The following is a 19284-nucleotide window of genomic DNA, read 5'->3' on the forward strand; positions in this document are numbered from 1 at the left end:
GGTCGCAATAATATGAAATTCACTGAGCAAAAATATGAAATTTTTTAAACAGCATTTTTCTTCACATTTGAAACCTGATTTTTTCCAACCAAAATAGTTATGATGTTCAGAGAAGTCTGTTGAACCAACCATGTAGGTGTTTGGGTGGATTTAGCAAAGTTATTAAGTTAATTTATAGCACTGGCCGTCTTACCCCACATGGGTGGCCGTCTTACCCCGCGTATTTCATATATATACGATTTCAATTATTTTTTTTAAAATTGCTGAAAAGTATTGAAAATTGGTTTTTAGACCAACTAATTTATGTCATTTCTATAATGGACTAGTAGTAGAACAATATGTACGTAATTTGAGATCAAAATAATCTGTTGTGTAAATTTTATTAGACTTCTCCCTTAGGGTGGCCGTCTTACCCCCATCTCCCCTACTGGAATCGCATTTGACTTTTGGACGTTTCAATAATTAATCATGAGCGGTTGTGAATCTTGTAATAGAGGGTCATGTTCGTGTGGGAGATTGATTTCGTGGTGATTTCAAAGTTACAAATTGTCATTTCAATTATGTTTTGACTTTTACTCAAATACTATAAATAAGCGTAATCCAGCATTTTTCTGATTTTTAAAGAGTCTTTTTTGCGCCATTAAATGTTATATTCAAGCCTCCACAATATGCGGAATCACATGTTACCCTAATCTTCTCGGACACGACATCATCTTCAAGAAGCAGCTAGAATAACAAATCAAACATTAATGATGACGTTTATCTTTTTTAATGCAACTTCCTTCTGTAACTCAACAGCATTTCCGCACAAGATGTTCCACACGTGTCGATTCACCTTCCGAAAGAATACGGAAACCAACCGGCTGGTGGTCATAAAAAATCTTACTTCCCAACAAAAAAAAAAAACGAGGGAGGTCGCCAAACCATTTCAACCCTCCACAAATATTATTTACTCGTAAATTTTCCACCAGCCCAAAAGCCAAAATGCCGGAGATTGGACAGTCCTGCGGGAGTACATAAATAAAAAGAGCATGCTCGCACTTTCCTCACCTTTTGACACGTGTGAGCAGTTCTCTAGGATTTCGGTCATTCGATTTTTTTTGTATTTTTTAATCCAACTGAAACTTTTTTGGTGCCTTCGGTATGCCCAAAGAAGCCATTTTGCATCATTAGTTTGTCCATATAATTTTCCATACAAATTCGGCAGCTGTCCATACAAAAATGATGTATGAAAATTCAAAAATCTGTATCTTTTGAAGGAATTTTTTGATCGATTTGGTGTCTTCGGCAAAGTTGTAGGTATGGATACGGACTACACTGGAAAAAAATAATACACGGTAAAAAAAATTTGGTGATTTTTTTATTTAACTTTTTATCACTAAAACTTGATTTACAAAAAAACACTATTTTTAATTTTTTTTATTTTTTGATATGTTTTAGAAGGCATAAAATGCCAACTTTTCAGAAATTTCCAGGTTGTGCAAAAAATCACTAACCGAGTTATGAATTTTTTAATCAATACTGATTTTTTCAAAAAATCGAAATTTTGGTCGTAAAAATTTTTCAACTTCATTTTTCGATGTAAAATCAAATTTGCAATCAAAAAGTACTTTACTGAAATTTTGATAAAGTGCACCGTTTTCAAGTTATAGCCATATTTAAGTGACTTTTTTGAAAATAGTCGCAGTTTTTCATTTTTTTAAATTAGTGCACATGTTTGCCCAGTTTTGAAAAAAATATTTTTGAAAAGCTGAGAAAATTCTCTATATTTTGCTTATTTGGACTTTGTTGATACGACCTTTAGTTGCTGAGATATTGCAATGCAAAGGTTTAAAAACAGGAAAATTGATGTTTTCTAAGTTTCACCCAAACAACCCACCATTTTCTATCGTCAATATCTCAGCAACTAATGGTCCGATTTTCAATGTTAATATATGAAACATTTGTGAAATTTTCCGATCTCTTCGAAAAAAATATTTTTGGAATTTTCAAATCAAGACTAACATTTCACAAAGGCCAAACATTCAATATTACGCCCTTTTAAAATGTTTGTCTTGATTTGAAAATTCCAAAAATATTTTTTTCGAAAAGATCGGAAAATTTCACAATTGTTTCATATATTAACATTGAAAATCGGACCATTAGTTGCTGAGATATTGACGATAGAAAATGGTGGGTTGTTTGGGTGAAACTTAGAAAACATCAATTTTCCTGTTTTTAAACCTTTGCATTGCAATATCTCAGCAACTAAAGGTCGTATCAACATAGTCCGAATAAGCAAAATATAGAGAATTTTCTCAGCTTTTCAAAAATATTTTTTTCAAAACTGGGCAAACATGTGCACTAATTTAAAAAAATGAAAAACTGCGACTATTTTCAAAAAAGTCACTTAAATATGGCTATAACTTGAAAACGGTGCACTTTATCAAAATTTTAGTAAAGTACTTTTTGATTGCAAATTTGATTTTACATCGAAAAATGAAGTTGAAAAATTTTTACGACCAAAATTTCGATTTTTTGAAAAAATCAGTATTGATTAAAAAATTCATAACTCGGTCAGTGATTTTTTGCACAACCTGGAAATTTCTGAAAAGTTGGCATTTTATGCCTTCTAAAACATATCAAAAAATAAAAAAAATTAAAAATAGTGTTTTTTTGTAAATCAAGTTTTAGTGATAAAAAGTTAAATAAAAAAATCACCAAATTTTTTTTTACCGTGTATTATTTTTTCCAGTGTAGTCCGTATCCATACCTACAACTTTGCCGAAGACACCAAATCGATCAAAAAATTCCTTCAAAAGATACAGATTTTTGAATTTTCATACATCATTTTTGTATGGACAGCTGCCGAATTTGTATGGAAAATTATATGGACAAACTAATGATGCAAAATGGCTTCTTTGGGCATACCGAAGGCACCAAAAAAGTTTCAGCCGGATTAAAAAATACAAAAATTAAAATTGAAGAAAAAAGACCGATTTCGTAGAGAATTGCTCGTGTGTCATTTGCTGCTCGTACACCTTAATATGGTGTTTTTTATTTGGACCGGTATGGAGTGTCCTGGTTTTTACGATCCACGGCCAGGATCGTGACGATTTGGCAGAGTGAGTGGCCCCGGATTCACCGGTGGTGGTGATGGACATAAATGCGGACATCCGGACGAGTTTGGCGTAACCAGGCGGGCGCAAACGATAAGCCGCATTAAGCAAACAAGTAATTTATGAAATGCAATAAAAGCTCATAAAAATAGTCATAAAAGTGGGCCGCCTTCCTACAGCTGACAGAAGTCGAAAAAACTTGATTTATGGACTGAAGTTCGCTGCTGATATGGAATTGATATTTCGAAGGAGTTTCCCGTTTTAATGCGCCAAGTTTGCGCACTTTGACTGAGATGAGCAATAATGCATCGGTAATAAGTCAGTTTGCTTTCAGGAGCTAGGAAAATGATACCAGTTGAGGAATTAATTCCCAGACAAATTTCATAAAAGTAAAAAAAAATATTGCCTAAAATTAATAAAAAAAACTGCTTCCAAATCTGATTTTCTAACTCATTTACGAATTCACTCACTCTATCACTTGCCTACTAGCATACTTTCGCATTGCTCAATCACTCATTCACTCACCCACTAAATTTTTTGATCACTGGATTACTCACCTACTCATTTACCAAATCACTCCCTAACTGACTCAATCTATGAGTCATGGGTTTACTATTCAGATAGGACCTTTTGAAAATTTAATCGAGAAATAATTAGATCAAATTAGTTCTTATTAAAGGACATTTATGCGAACGTGGGCAGTTCACAGATCACTCACTAATTGACAATTAAAGCGCCCAACCAATCGTGAGCTACCATCAGGTTTGTAAAAATATCAAACTTTCAGCCCTCACGACTACAATTATCATGTCCGAAATATCATCTCCCAACTCCGTCGCGAAATTTGCAGCAAAAATAATTGTCGTTTTTTCCATCTCTTGATTCCACAATTTCGTGTCACATTCTCTGCATCTCTCTCATTCTTACATTCACAATCATCCTCCCTCAACAAAGCGTAGTCACAAAATTCACCACACAGCAAAAATTGCCAACGCAGTTTAATGGGACTTAATGCGTGGTCGGTTCCCAATATCCCTTTCGCGTTCTATTATTGCGGTTTTCTGAGAAAACAAAAGAATCATAGGCGAGTGTTCGTGGACGAGAGAAAGAAAAGGAGTGACGAGAGACTCACAAGCTATAGGGACCTTCTGATATTTTGATGCAGGAATCATCAAATAATAGTTTTTCTATCACTTATTTACAACACTGGCAACCATGATTCGCAAGCAGCCAGCGATTGGCCCGATCGCTTAAGGTGAAGCCAATCACCTAAAAAAAATGATCATTACTATTAACCCTCTACTGCTCATTTTTTTCGAAGCTTTTTATTTTTCCCGTCTTCAGGAGGTCATTTTGAATAACTTTTATTCGACTTCACTTCTCTTGTTTTATGTTTCTCTTGATTTATTTTTTGTTTTTTTTTCACATAGAATGGCTATAGAATGGTTTCATCGTCATTTAAATTGTAAAAAATGGCATAGTCTGACACTACAAAAATAACTGCGAACTTCTTTGCACTTAAAATAAAGGAAATGTTAGTAAAAAACACAGCCAAAGTAGACATTTAAAAAAAACCTAGTCACATAAAACAAGTCAAACTTCCAACCCTTAAATTTTCTAAAAATTTTAACAGTTCTGAGCAGTTCTCTCAGATAGCAGTAATACGATTTTTTTTGTTTTGTAGTTGTAGGTATGGATACGGACTACACGGAAAAAAATACACGGTAAAAAAAATTGGTGATTTTTCATTTCACTTTTTGTCACTAAAATTTGATTTGCAATGTTTTAAAGGGCATCAAATGCCAACTTTTCAGAAATTTCCAAATTGTGCAAAAAATCATTGACGGAGCTATGCTTTTTTGAATCAATCCTGATTTTTTTCAAAAAATCGAAATATTGGTCGCACAAATTTTTCATCTTCATTTTTTGATGTAAAATCAAATTTGCAATCAAAAAGTACTTTAGTAAAGTTTTAATAAAGTGCACCGTTTTCAAGTTAAATCCATTTTTAGGTAACTTTTTTGAAAATAGTCGCGGTTTTTATTTTTTTTAATAAGTGCTCATAATAGCCCACTTTTGAAAAAAACATTTTTGAAAAACTGAGATAATTCTCTATATTTTGCTTTTTTGAACTTTGTTGAAAATATTATGTTTCCCAAGTCTCACCAAAGCAACCCACCATTTTCTAATGTCGATATCTCAGCAATTAATGGTCCCATTTTCAATGTTAAAATATGAAACATTCGTGAAATTTTCCGATCTCTTCGAAAAAAATATTTTCAAAATTTTAAAACCAAGACTAACAGTTTAAAAGGGCGTAATATTGTATTTTTGGCCCTTTTGAGGTGTTAGTCTTGGTTTAAAAATTTTGAAAATATTTTTTTCGAAAAGATCAGAAAACTTCACAAATGTTTCATATTTTAACATTGAAAATCGGACCATTAGTTGCTGAGATATCGACATTAGAAAATGGTGTGTTGTTTGGGTGGGACTTAGAAAACATCAATTTTCCTGTTTTTTAACCTTTGCATGGCAATATCTTAGCAACTAAGGGTCGTATCAACAAAGTTTAAAAATTCAAAATATAGAAAATTTTCTAAGCTTTTCAAAAATATTTTTTTCAAAGGTGGGCAAACATGTGCACTAATTTAAAAAAATGAAAAACTGCGACTATTTTCAAAAATGTTACCTAAAAATGGCTTTAATTTGAAAACGGTGCACTTTATCAAAATTTCACTGAAGTACTTTTTGATTTCAAATTTGATTTTACATCGAAAAATGAAGTTGAAAATTTTTTGCGACCAATATTTCGATTTTTTGAAAAAATCAGTATTGATTCAAAAAATCATAACTCCGTCAAAGATTTTTTGCACAACCTGGAAATTTCTAAAAATTGGCATTTGAATTCCTCTAAAACATATCAAAAAATAAAAAAATATAAAAATAGTGTTTTTTGCAAATCAAGTTTTAGTGACAAAAAGTGAAATGAAAAATCACCAAAATTGTTTTTACCTTGTATCATTTTTTTCCAGTGTAGTCCGTATTCATACCTACAACTTTGCCGAAGACACCAAATCGATCAAAAAATGCCTTCAAAAGATACAGATTTTTTGAATTTTCATACATAATTTTTGTATGGACAGCTGCCAAATTTGTATGGAAAATTATATGGACAAACTAATTATGCAAAATGGCTTCTTTAGGCATACCGAAGGCACCAAAAAAGTTTCAGCCGGATTAAAAAATACAAAAATTAAAATTTAAGAAAAAAGCCCGATTTTGTAGAGAATTGCTCTTCTTCTTTCCAATGCTGCTTTAAATCAAAAACTGGTTGAATCATGGATTTTTGGCGGAAACTTTCTGAGTGTCTTTCTGGAAACACCGAGGTTATTTAGGGCTGCCACGATATCTCAAGATTAGATGGACCAAAATGGCCGAAATTTGGTGTGAAGACAAGCCCGTGTGAATGAGGAAACCCAATTTTAAAAATTTGGATTAAAAAAAATCTAAAATCTTTAACTGACATTTTTTTTGCATAAAAAGCCATAGTCCATAGTCTTTCCAATGTGTCCAACGCGTTGAAGATCTGGCAACCCTGCCTGTAGTTATGACCACTTAAGTGATATTTGCGTACTCTTATATTTGTGTCCAAACTTATCATATTATCCATTGTTGATAAAGAGTGAGGCATCATACACAAAGGTGGACTGATGATTCTGATTAAATTATTTCCATAAATTTTATCAAAACTTGATATAATTTTCATGTTTCAAAATGACATCATTACAATTACCTGAGTCTGCGGTGTTCATCATGTGAAAGGAAATCAAATCTAGAAATTTCAAAGAAAGCAATTTTTAATTTTACGAATGTGGGTAAACCTCTGCTTACATTGAACCAAAATTGATATTTTTTTTTTGGGGAACTTGATCTGGAATCTGGACTCGGCTACATTTGGTTCGGAATCTTTTTATTTAAGGTCCAATATGTATGTTAGAGTCTCTAAAGGCATATTTATAAGCAATTTTTTGTATATGTACTTAGTGTAGTCCAAATCCGGTCTTACTCGGGGCTACCTCTTGACATCAAAGATTGACCCATCACAGGATAAATTCCAAATTTGTGCCCATTCTGACCACGGGAACCCCTCCTCCTAAGCCCTTGAAGTTTGTATGGGAAAAATCGTCAAAATGTATGGAGAAAAGCAACTGTTTCAGTTTTTTACCTGTGACAGTTGCAATAACTATCCAATTCTTACCAATTCTCAGAACTAAGATCTTCATTAAATTTGGAAAAACGTTTTCCAAAGACACACTATGTTTTGGATTTTTGCTAAAAATTTCTTAGCTTCCAAAAATAACCATTTCCGCGCGGACGGCTCAAAGGAGCTACATAACAGATGCATTGCCCAGGCAAGCTAGCAAGCACGTGTGTTTGTAAATAATTGTTTCTAGAATTTAGCCTAGTGAAGGACCAATATTACGCTATCATTGCAGCATTGCGTTTAACACCTCATTTTATAAATAAATATTATTTGGTTTTATCTTTCCACAGCCGGCTGTCTAAGATTAAGGTGGTGTAAGCACAGAGTAAATCAGCTGCCCTAGTAGCAACCTGCGCTAACTAACATTCCCGTCTCTTAAAATCGAGATCTACAAACTGACATGGCGGGCGCCGTTGTTGGCCAAGGACTGTTACCTGTTCGCAACTGATCTTGTTTTGGCAATCATGGTGTTTTATCTTTTCAGCGCATTCATACATGCTGTTGATATGGGAAACACCACTTGATAGTCGAATCCTATGATCAGTAGTGCTGAAAGGATATTACGGTTCTGTTCAGCAACGGAGGGGCAACCATGGGTGGTCTCTCATGCTCATGCTCATGCTCATGCCTTAGCCTAGTGAAGGGCCAATCTTTGATTTCAGGGGTAGCCTCAAGTAAGCCTGGATTTGGACCACCCTAATGTCCATACATTTTCAACAACTTTTCTGATGAAAAATTCTTTAAAATCGAAAAAAAAACTTTTAACAAACTAGACTCCCTAACGAAATATTTCGATGGACCTCGCGAAATGTCAGGGAAAGAGCCCTGCTGACTTGCCAAAAATGTCATCTGAATGTTCTCGAAAAAATACACCGTAAGCTGAAAATCTTTATTTGTATTAATGCTCTGAAAATAGATTTTAACAAAGTTAAAATTTGTGAACATGGCAATACATGTAACCCCCTCAATGCTTTTTTGCAAACATTTGAGCTTAAAAATTAGCAGAAAGTTCAAGTAACTATCTTCAAAAGGGCACCTGTTGAACTCCGGTTCCGTTACAAAAACAAGTCCTTTGAGATGAAAACCCTCTCTTTCAGCGCAAAAGACAATCGAGCAAAACACTCTGTCAAAAGTTTTTCCCTCCCATGAAAGGGAACAAAAGAAGAAAATGAGTTTTCATGAAAGTGAGCTACAGTGAGTCAAATATTTGTCCGTACCCCCCCGTACGGGAAATGTTTGTGATATAAAAGTACATAAAATTCGACTAAAGTGCCATGTTTTATACATCAATCGACGCGGCAAAATGTCTTCTTTAAGACACTGTCATTGGATTTGCAAAAAACTTTTTCTTAAAAAATACAAAAATTGTTTACTGAAAAAAGTAAAAAAAAAGGTCAAATAATTGTCCGTACCCCTAGTAAAAGTACAAAATCTGATCGATTTAAGTGAATTCATTTATGAAATGTTGTTTCAGTGTCAAATACTAGTACCTTTAACCAGTTTGTGACAACTTTGAACTTCTGATAACTTTGTTTAGTTAATTTATATTAAAAATTGGATTAAATTTAGTTTTTTAAAGTAAAACTTATCAAAACATTAGTTTATAAACAACTATTTTTATAAAATTGCTATTTTGTGTTGTAAGAGTCTCTATTGAACAAGTTTCAACAATATTTGTTCAAAATATACATTGTTTTCATCTTTTTTATTGACATTTTTCGACCAAAAAAACTGTTTCGGAACAATACCGTTAAACAATCCGGATTGTCCCGGAACCGGTTCAACCCCTCGGAGGGAAATTTTGTGGTGATCAGATAGAGGACAAAAAAACCCACCTCTTGCAATTTGAAGCATCCAATTTCGTCCACTACAGCCCGATTACGAGTCCCTAGACTGAAATTTGAAATTTTCACTTTCCGTGCTGAGAATTTCTGTACCGTTCTGGGTCAGAATGTTTTGCTTGGGGAATTCGAAAATTTCAAATTTCAGACTAGGGACTCGTAATCGGGCTGTAGTGGACGAAATTGGATGCTTCAAATTGCAAGAGGTGGGTTTTTTTGTCCTCTATCTGATCACCACAAAATTTCCCTCCTAGGGGTTGAACCGGTTCCGGGACAATCCGGATTGTTTAACGGTATTGTTCCGAAACAGTTTTTTTGGTCGAAAAATGTCAATAAAAAAGATGAAAACAATGTATATTTTGAACAAATATTGTTGAAACTTGTTCAATAGAGACTCTTACAACACAAAATAGCAATTTTATAAAAATAGTTGTTTATAAACTAATGTTTTGATAAGTTTTACTTTAAAAAACTAAATTTAATCCAATTTTTAATATAAATTAACTAAACAAAGTTATCAGAAGTTCAAAGTTGTCACAAACTGGCTAAAGGTACTAGTATTTGACACTGAAACAACATTTCATAAATGAATTCACTTAAATCGATGAGATTTTGTACTTTTACTAGGGGTACGGACAATTATTTGACCTCTTTTTTTGACTTTTTTCAGTAAACAATTTTTGTATTTTTCAAGAAAAAGTTTTTTGCAAATCCAATGACAGTGTCTTAAAGAGGACATTCTGCCGCGTCGATTGATGTATAAAACATGGCACTTTAGTCGAATTTTATGTACTTTTATATCACAAACATTTCCCGTACGGGGGGGTACGGACAAATATTTGACTCACTGTACTGCTACGCAGAAGAATGGCGATGTGAGCAGAACAATTAGTTGTTGCTTCGCCATTAGGTTGGATTGAATTGGCAGCTTCGAGTTCGAGCCGGTTGGAGTGGCCAAAAAGTTGGATCCAGTAGCAGCACATTGAGAAGGGGTTTTTAATTAAAAAGTTTTTTTCTCTTGCTTTCTGCTGCCTTGTGGTAACAACAGCAGTTTAGTTGAGAAGAAGGCTTTACACTTTTTTCATTGCATGGTCCTACTTATAATTGCATTAGTGAACAAGTTTTGCGAGAGTTTGGCGGGAGGGTTATTTGGGATCGTTTTTACAGGCAATCAGTTGGCATCATTTTTGGGGCAAGTTGTTGATTGTGATAGCGTTGCTGGAACGTTGCCAGTGAAGTTGGAGGCAAATAATCATTTGATTTAATTTAACAGATAACCTGTTGACAGTTTTAATGTGATCAGTGCTGATGGTTCATTAATTGTAGAAGGCAAATTAGATTTTTTGAGTTCAAAACAATAATGTATGAAATTATTCCAAAAGAGGCTTATTTTAATTCAAAACGAACCAATTTTGTTAGCTTTATGGCTAAAAGTTTATGTTTTAGATCAGAACGATAAATTTATTGATGTTTAAATGCTGTTCTTTTCAAAAACTTATTCTAGAATCAAAAATCATTATTAACAAAAAATAGAATAACAAAATAAATAGTCTGATTTTTTTCTACCACACGGTTCTCGATGAATCCGTCTTGTTTTTATGCAGTGTAATATCGTTAAGTCTCACCGGATTGAAATGTGTTCTCTACCAGCATCACAATCATCCACCCACCAACATTACATCGGAGAGTACACTTTGTGTACTGCCAAACTGCACTGTCCAGTGTGGCCAGCCACTAAATATCCACTATATTTCCGAGCCATCCATCCACCGACCACCGGCATCGAGTGAGTCCAAAGTACATCGTCAAACCACAGCCCAGAAGTGAAGACATATAAAAAGTGTGGCAGGGCGAGGAAAATCATCCCGGCAAATATGTTTCCCCCCGGGACCAGAACAAAGGTGCATAAAAGAGTGCTTCCCTCTCCAAAACACTCCCACCCACACACGATGTATAAATAAATTATTACAACTCATAAAGTGCAACATTTCCTGATGGCGGTGGCGGTGGCAACATCCACCCGGTCGGAAGTAGATGGGTTCCAAGTTCCTCGTTTGTGATGCTCACGAAATTCCGCAGTCCGCCAGGGCCGAAAGGAAAAAGAAAATTTATGCTCATTCGTATTCTGCTTCCCGAATTACCTCAACGTGATGAGTTTTGCTGAGTTCGGTCGGATCGTAAAACCTAGACAACTGGGGATGAGCTTGAACACGGAGGTTTTGGGGCGGTTCTCTGGAAATTGATTTGAGAGTAATTCTAGCCCAAAACAGGATTTTTAGGTACTTTTTTCTCGACCCTCGCCAATTTCAATGACACTTTGTAGACATGTTCTGTCCACATATTCGGAACACCCACAAATTCGGAACACTTTTATGATAATTTGTCAATAGCATGCCAAAAGTAGCTTTTCTGTCGATCTAACTATTTTTTGAACCTTCATTTGGACATTATCTTGCTATTTCACTGATAAAAGTAGTACTTTTTGAACAAAAAACTTCATTCCAAGACTATTTTGTCCAGAGCAGCAAAACACTGCCTCCAAATGGCCTGTTTCATAATTGTGGGATGTCATTGTGTCTCCCACAATTGCGGAACACCTAAATTTAACTGATATTTTCACAAAAAAAAACTTATCAAACCATGTATAAAACATCACTAAGCTTGAGTTTCATTGGTTTCTGTGTGTGAGGTCATTATTTGGTAATAAATATGTACTCCTGGAGAGAACCAAAGTTTGTTTACATTCGTAAGAAAAAAGTGTTTCGAATTTGTGGATTTCAAGGGTCAAAGTAATTCTTCAAAAACTTCATATAAAAGTTAAAATTTACAGATGTTTGACACAGCATTCGAAAAATCGCAAGAAAATCTTTCAAATGAAGGTAAAAGCGAATCATTAAGTTCAATTATCGATTTGCCATGACGTTCCGAATATGTGGGTTGACTGTATTAGCTCCAGGTGGTAGAGGATATTTTAACGCATCTTCTGAAACTTGAATTTCACTAAAATAGTGTATAGATTTGGCTGCCGATGCGAAAAACCAAATTTGATGACAAACATTAAAACGTGTTTTTCTCGGTATACTTGATTTGGCATAATAGCCGAATTTTCAATTATGGAAAGTGTTATCCTACGCTTATGTAAGCCATTTTTGTGTATAGAGCAGTTCTCTACGGAATCGGTCTTTTTTCTTTAATTTTAATTTTTGTATTTTTTAATCCGGCTGAAACTTTTTTGGTGCCTTCGGTATGCCAAAAGAAGCCATTTTGCATCATTAGTTTGTCCATATAATTTTCCATACAAATTTGGCAGCTGTTCATACAAAAATGATATGTGAAAATTCAAAAATCTGTATCTTTTGAAGGCATTTTTTGATCGAGTTGGTGTCTTCGGCAAAGTTGTAGGTATGGATATGGACTACACTGAAAAAAAAATGATACACGGTAAAAAAAATTTTGGTGATTTTTTATTTAACTTTTTATCGCTAAAACATGATTTGCAAAAACACACTATTTTTAATTTTTTTTATTTTTTGGTATGTTTTAGAGGACATAAAATGCCATTTTTTCAGAAATTTCCAGAATGGGCAAAAAATCTTTGACCGAGTTATGATTTTTTGAATCAATACTGATTTTTTTCAAAAAATCGAAATATAGGTCGCAAAAATTTTTCAACTTCATTTTTCGATGTAAAATCGAATTTGCAATCAAAAAGTACTTTAGTGATTTTTTGATAAAGTGCACCGTTTTCAAGTTATAGCCATTTTTAGGTAACTTTTTTGAAAATAGTCGCAGTTTTTCATTTTTTTAAATTAGTGTCCATGTTTGCCCACCTTTGAAAAAAATATTTTTGAAAAGCTGAGAAAATTCTCTATATTTTGCTTTATTGAACTTTGTTGATGCGACCCATAGTTGCTGAGATATTGCTATGCAAAGGCTAAAAAACAGGAAAATTGATGTTTTCTAAGTCTCACCCAAAAAACCCAACATTTTCTAATGTCGATATCTCAGCAACTATAGGTCCGATTTACAATGTTAAAACATGAAACATTCGTGAAATTTTCCGATCTTTTCGAAAAAAATATTTTCAAAAATTTCAAATCAAGACTAACATTTCAAATGGGCGTAATATTGAATGTTTGGCCCGTTTAAAATGTTAGTCTTGATTTTAAATTTTTGAAAATATTTTTTTCGAAAATTTCACGAATGTTTCATGTTTTAACATTGTAAATCGGACCTATAGTTGCTGAGATATCGATATTAGAAAATGGTGGGTTGTTTGGGTGAGACTTAGAACACATCAATTTTCCTGTTTTTTAGCCTTTGCATAGCAATATCTCAGCAACTATGGGTCGCATCAACAAAGTTCAATAAAGCAAAATATAGAGAATTTTCTCAGCTTTTCAAAAATATTTTTTTCAAAGGTGGGCAAACATGGGCACTAATTTAAAAAAATGAAAAACTGCGACTATTTTCAAAAAAGTTACCTAAAAATGGCTATAACTTGAAAACGGTGCTCTTTATCAAAAAATCACTAAAGTACTTTTTGATTGCAAATTCGATTTTACATCGAAAAATGAAGTTGAAAAATTTTTGCGACCTATATTTCGATTTTTTGAAAAAATCAGTATTGATTCAAAAAATCATAACTCGGTCAAAGATTTTTTGCCCATTCTGGAAATTTCTGAAAAGTTGGCATTTTATGTCCTCTAAAACATATCAAAAAATAAAAAAAATTAAATATAGTGTTTTTTTGCAAATCAAGTTTTAGTGACAAAAAGTTAAATTAAAAAATCACCAAAATTTTTTTTACCGTGTATCATTTTTTTTCAGTGTAGTCCATATCCATACCTACAACTTTGTCGAAGACACCAACTCGATCAAAAAATTCCTTCAAAAGATACAGATTTTTGAATTTTCACATATCGTTTTTGTATGGCCAGCTGCCAAATTTGTATGGAAAATTATATGGACAAACTAATGATGCAAATTGGCTTCTTTGGGCATACCGAAGGCACCAAAAAAGTTTCAGCCGGATTAAAAAATACAAAAAAAAATCGAATGGCCGAAAACTCAGAGAATTGCTCTATACGGAGCCAGTTTCACTCGATAATGACATTTGAGAAGGGTGTAAGTGTTTTATTTTTTTTATTTCGTAATTTAAATATTGCTGTATCTCGAAGCCGTAGCGTATCAAAAGTTATCAAAGACAAACTTTTAGGAAATTTGACGGAGTTTCAGAAAATAAATACACTGAAATACAATTCAATCTTGTGGGAAATTGGACGAGCTTTCCGGTAAAAATATTCACGAAACGGAAAAATCAAGTTTGTCATTAAGAAATTATCAAGAACCATTTTTTCAACAATTTTATTTTTAAAGCCGGTGTAACTTCACAAGGATTGGACTTAGGACAATGGCCAATATGGAAACTTTTATGTAAAAATGTCTGGAAATCGATTCTCATGTTCGGTTTCAAAAAAATTGTTATGGCTTGTGCACTGCTTGTGTGTGGGAATTTTTCGAAAATAAAAAAAAAAAACAAACCGAATAATCCGATTCTCGCAATGCACGAGTCATAACAAACGTCCAAGGGGCCATTCTTATGCAAAATTAGCAGATATTTTCGAAAAAAAATTTTTTTAAAGCACACGATTGAGTTTTTGGGGTTAAAAATTCGAAAAACTGATCAAAAATGGTAAAAATCATAACTTTTTTCAAAAATCTTGCTTGTAAAATTATGATAACTCGTGAAGAATACATGCAAACCCCTCATGTCTATAATATCATTTTTTTGTTTTTGTCAGCTCTGCAATTTTGTAGAACATTGTTACACTCTAAAATGTAACCCTGCAAAGTTAGAAAATTAAGAATTTTGTTCTTAATGAAAAAATTACCCTTCTGGGTTATTTCAGATTCGAAAAGAACATTAAATTTCCCATAATATGACATGTCTCACGATTTTTGACAGTTGAGAAACGGGAAATGGCAGCGATTTTAAAACTTTTTTTTTACTTTTTTGATGAAAAATACGTTTTTTTCGGAATTTTGAGTACGTCATCAAATTGGGCGTCTAATTTTACATAAAAGTCCCTTTGGCACAAAATTTCTATCTCTTCACGGTTGCGAGCTACAAATCGCTGAAAAACGTGTCTTAGTAAAAACAAGGAAAATGAAAGCGGTCGTACCGCCCCACCGTCACGAGATATCGAAAAATGGACCTCGGATTCGTAATCAGGAACCAAAATAACCCCTGAAAGCAAAGTTTCAACTTACAGAGGTATATTATGGGTCGTAAGATAATTATATTTAACTATGAAAAACATATTGGATTGACATTTCTAAAAAATAAAGGGTACTCAGTCTTAAATGCTAGTCTATGATTGACTTTAAAAATATGTATCGATATTGCACTTTGTCGATATGAGAAGCCAGAAAGAACACTTTCAAGCGCAGCGTAAAACGCGCAAGCATAAATGTGCTAGCGCTTATGCTTCAACTTGACGACTTGTCGATCTTTCAAGCTAGAACGAGCCTTTCTTGAGAAATTTTCTCTGTATTTAAAGAAAAATCACACAGCTCTAACTTTTGAACCAACCGTCAGATCAATGCCAAAATTTGCTCGAAAACAATTCATACCAAATGCTTTCGATCGAGAATTGGCTGGGACTTTGAATTTGATGTTAAGTATATAATTCTGGATAAAACCAAAAATTTATTAGGAAAAATTGGGTAAAAATAAGACGTAAAACACTAATATGGCTATATCTCTGGAAATAAACTTTGGAAAAGCTACAAATTTTTTGTTTGAAACTGAATTCTTTTAATTTTATAGTGCTATCTGTAAAAAAAAAGTCCAAAAAAACCTCTAAAATCTGGAATATAAAAAATATGGGTTTTACGCACGGTTTTCCAATGATGGAAGACACAAATTTTAAAAAGCGTATTTCACAAAAAGAGCTCTCAAAACTCAAGCTCAGGCTTTGAGTTTACAGGCCAAAATTCAATCGAAAGAGCGCAGCAAAACCTTCAAATTAGTAAAAGGATTTTTTTCTGGGACGATTTCCCGCCTTGCACGATTTTTTTAAAAGATTTCTGAGAAAAGCGTGTTTCTAAAAGCAATCCTTAATCCTTTCTTTTGTAAGAAAGACAAAACGCATTCTGTCACCACATTTCATGTACATATGTCCTGAGATAACAGGAAATGGATCTCAAATTTGTGATCACAAACAACTTTTATCCGTTCAGGATTCAGAGTCGCTATTTATCGTAGAAGTTTGTGTGGGAAAATTTGCAAAATTGTATGGGGAAAAGCAAAAATCTCACAATTCCACCACAATTCCAATTTGTGTCGGGTCATTGTCAAGTGTGAGGTTTTCATTTAAAATTGTATACCAAACAACTTTTTTGAAGACCGCAAAATGATTAGAGTTAACCCTGACGAGTTATTAGCGATTTAAAGAAGAAGTTTTTGTACGAATTTTTTTTTCTGTTTTTAACGATCCGATTTGGCTCAAAATTGACACAGTTACTTATTTTTGCCTAAGGAAGCGAGTCAAAGGGTAACCCTGATGTCATCCTAATGTACCAATTATGGCAACTATGTATGGTGGGACTCATTTCTTTCATTTGCTTATCGGTGCAGTTCAACCAAACCTTTTTGCACCCAGATTTTTGTAACAAATATTTTAGTATCTTCGAAACTACCGGAAATATTGACATAATTCTTTATTCATCCCCTAAAGTACTATTTCAAAAACATTTAACAACAAAGTATAACTATTTTTACAATCCGATTGTTGCAGGAATGCGTCCGTAAGTTTGACAAGAAGAAGATAACAACTTCCTTGGTTGCTGTGCACCCTTAAGCAAAATGCAAAGGTGACACTTCTGTCAATTGATTTAAAACAAAATAAAATCAAATTGTTTGATTATATAAAATACTTTTTTTATATTGTTAATTGATTGATGAAGAAAACTGTATCATTTCACACAGATTAATTACAATTAAAAAAAAAAAACGTTTCAAAAATTAAAACTTAACACTACTATTTCATAAAGACAATCTCTGTAAGAAAAAAAAAACGCTCACCAAGTTCTTCCAAAATGTTCTGCACTCCTTAGACTATTCCTGCCCCAACCTGACCAAACTCTTCGGGAAAGGGTCTCGGCCCTCCACGAATGCAATTCCTGAGTATTGTTGTTGTTGCTATTTGTGTGCGGTCCCCCCACGAAGAGGCGCAGACACAACCGAAATTTGAGGTTGGGGTTGAAAAGGGCCAAATTCGCCTCTTGTGCTCATAACAAATTGAGATGAAATTCTGTTAGCTAAGCACAAACACTTTGGCCGGTGGCAGGCTGTTTCGGGAAAGGGCACAGTGAAAAAAAATATTTTTTTTTTTGAAGGTTGGTGATCATTTTCAACAAATAGATATTTTGTCGATAAATATGTTCAGGGTATGTTTTTTTTTTTTAAATTGAAATTTTAACAGTGTCCACTTACACCCCAAAACGACCCCGTAGTTGCATAAGGAGGAAATGGGTTGCAGGGTTTTATTTTCGCCGGGAAAATCTTAAACTCTGACTGCTGGATAAAATAAAACTCCGGCGCAAACGAAATTTAAACGGTGGCTAGTAAATATTTAATTTCATTTGATTTTCATCATGCCAAAAAAGGAAGGGCGCAATGAGATAGGTGGGAGAAGAATTTCTGGAAGATGTTGTACACCACGAGAGAGGATGTATTTGTGGAGGTTTGAGAAGATTTTCGAGGCAGTAACCGCAACAAATTGATGGGATATAAGCTGCCAATGAAAAACATATTTGCTGGTTGATGATTTGTAGAAACAGTTTTATTGCAGGAATAAATTGTTGTAAATAAAAAAAATCTATTTCTTCATTTTGTTGAGTTAAGTCATTGAGTTAAAATAAGAAACATATTTTTTTTTTGAAAATAAATATAGAAAAAGATGAGATCAAAAACTAAACACAAAACAATATTTGTTCTCATAGCTTTTTTTGCAGAGCTTTTTTTATCCTTACTTTTTATCAATATTTTCATAAATAATACATTTACAAATTGTACATTTCACGAAAAATTCTATTTTTTGGAGTTGTTTTTGATGATTTAGTGTGATAGTTTTCTATTATATTCAAAATATGATTTAAAAGTAAAATTTAAAACTCAATTATTAAAGCAATATCCTTGATAATTACAGTCTTCAATGGTCACATCGTGTAAATCCACAGACAGAGATCGTCTGAAAAGAAAATCTCCTCACAATTAATTACGCCGGGGTAATAAAGTTATGAGAAAGCACAGACGCAGACTTATCCCCACACTAGCCTTATCCAACAACCACCTATTATTTCCTCTGTTGACCACCGTGTCCCAAGATGAACCAGAGGACGTAATTATTTGCTCCGTTGGATGGAAAAAGTGATATATTTTAAAATTAATTAATTTTCGCTCCTCTCCAACTCCCAAAGCGAGACTTTAAGTCGTGGTAAAACAATATCTCTTGAATTCACAGACTGGTGACAAACCGGCATCACTCCAGATGCTTTCTGTAAATTTCCTCGCAGAATGAAGACACCAACCTGAAAAATTCTCCCCCACACTTCGCTAGCAACATGTTTTCCCAATGTTAAATAGGGCGCGGACTTCATCAGCAGAAGGACCATTTCCACTTTTCACATTTCCTTGTTTGTGATGAAACAGATGCTTCGAGAGACGTGAGTTTTTGTAACTGAGAAAAAACATACCTTCTGTCGAGACTAAATTAATCGCCTTAAGAAGAGTTTAAGCTTTCTTACAGTCATTTTAAAGATTTTAGTATCACCTTTTCGTAAATTGTCATTTTTATAAAGTTCAAAAACGGTTTCGGCCCAAAAATCTGTTACAAACATTATAACTTTTTGGCGAAGTTTAAAACTGTACTTATTTTAAGCAATTTCTTCAAAATTATGTTATGTTAATCATAAAAAGAATATACTTTGAGAAATACAGAAAGTAAAACTTAAAAAATAGATAAATATCGTTCCAAAACAAAAACAAAAACAAAAACAAAAACAAAAACAAAAA

Source organism: Culex pipiens, chromosome 2, assembly GCF_016801865.2.
Source record: "Culex pipiens pallens isolate TS chromosome 2, TS_CPP_V2, whole genome shotgun sequence".
Lineage (NCBI taxonomy): Eukaryota > Metazoa > Arthropoda > Insecta > Diptera > Culicidae > Culex > Culex pipiens.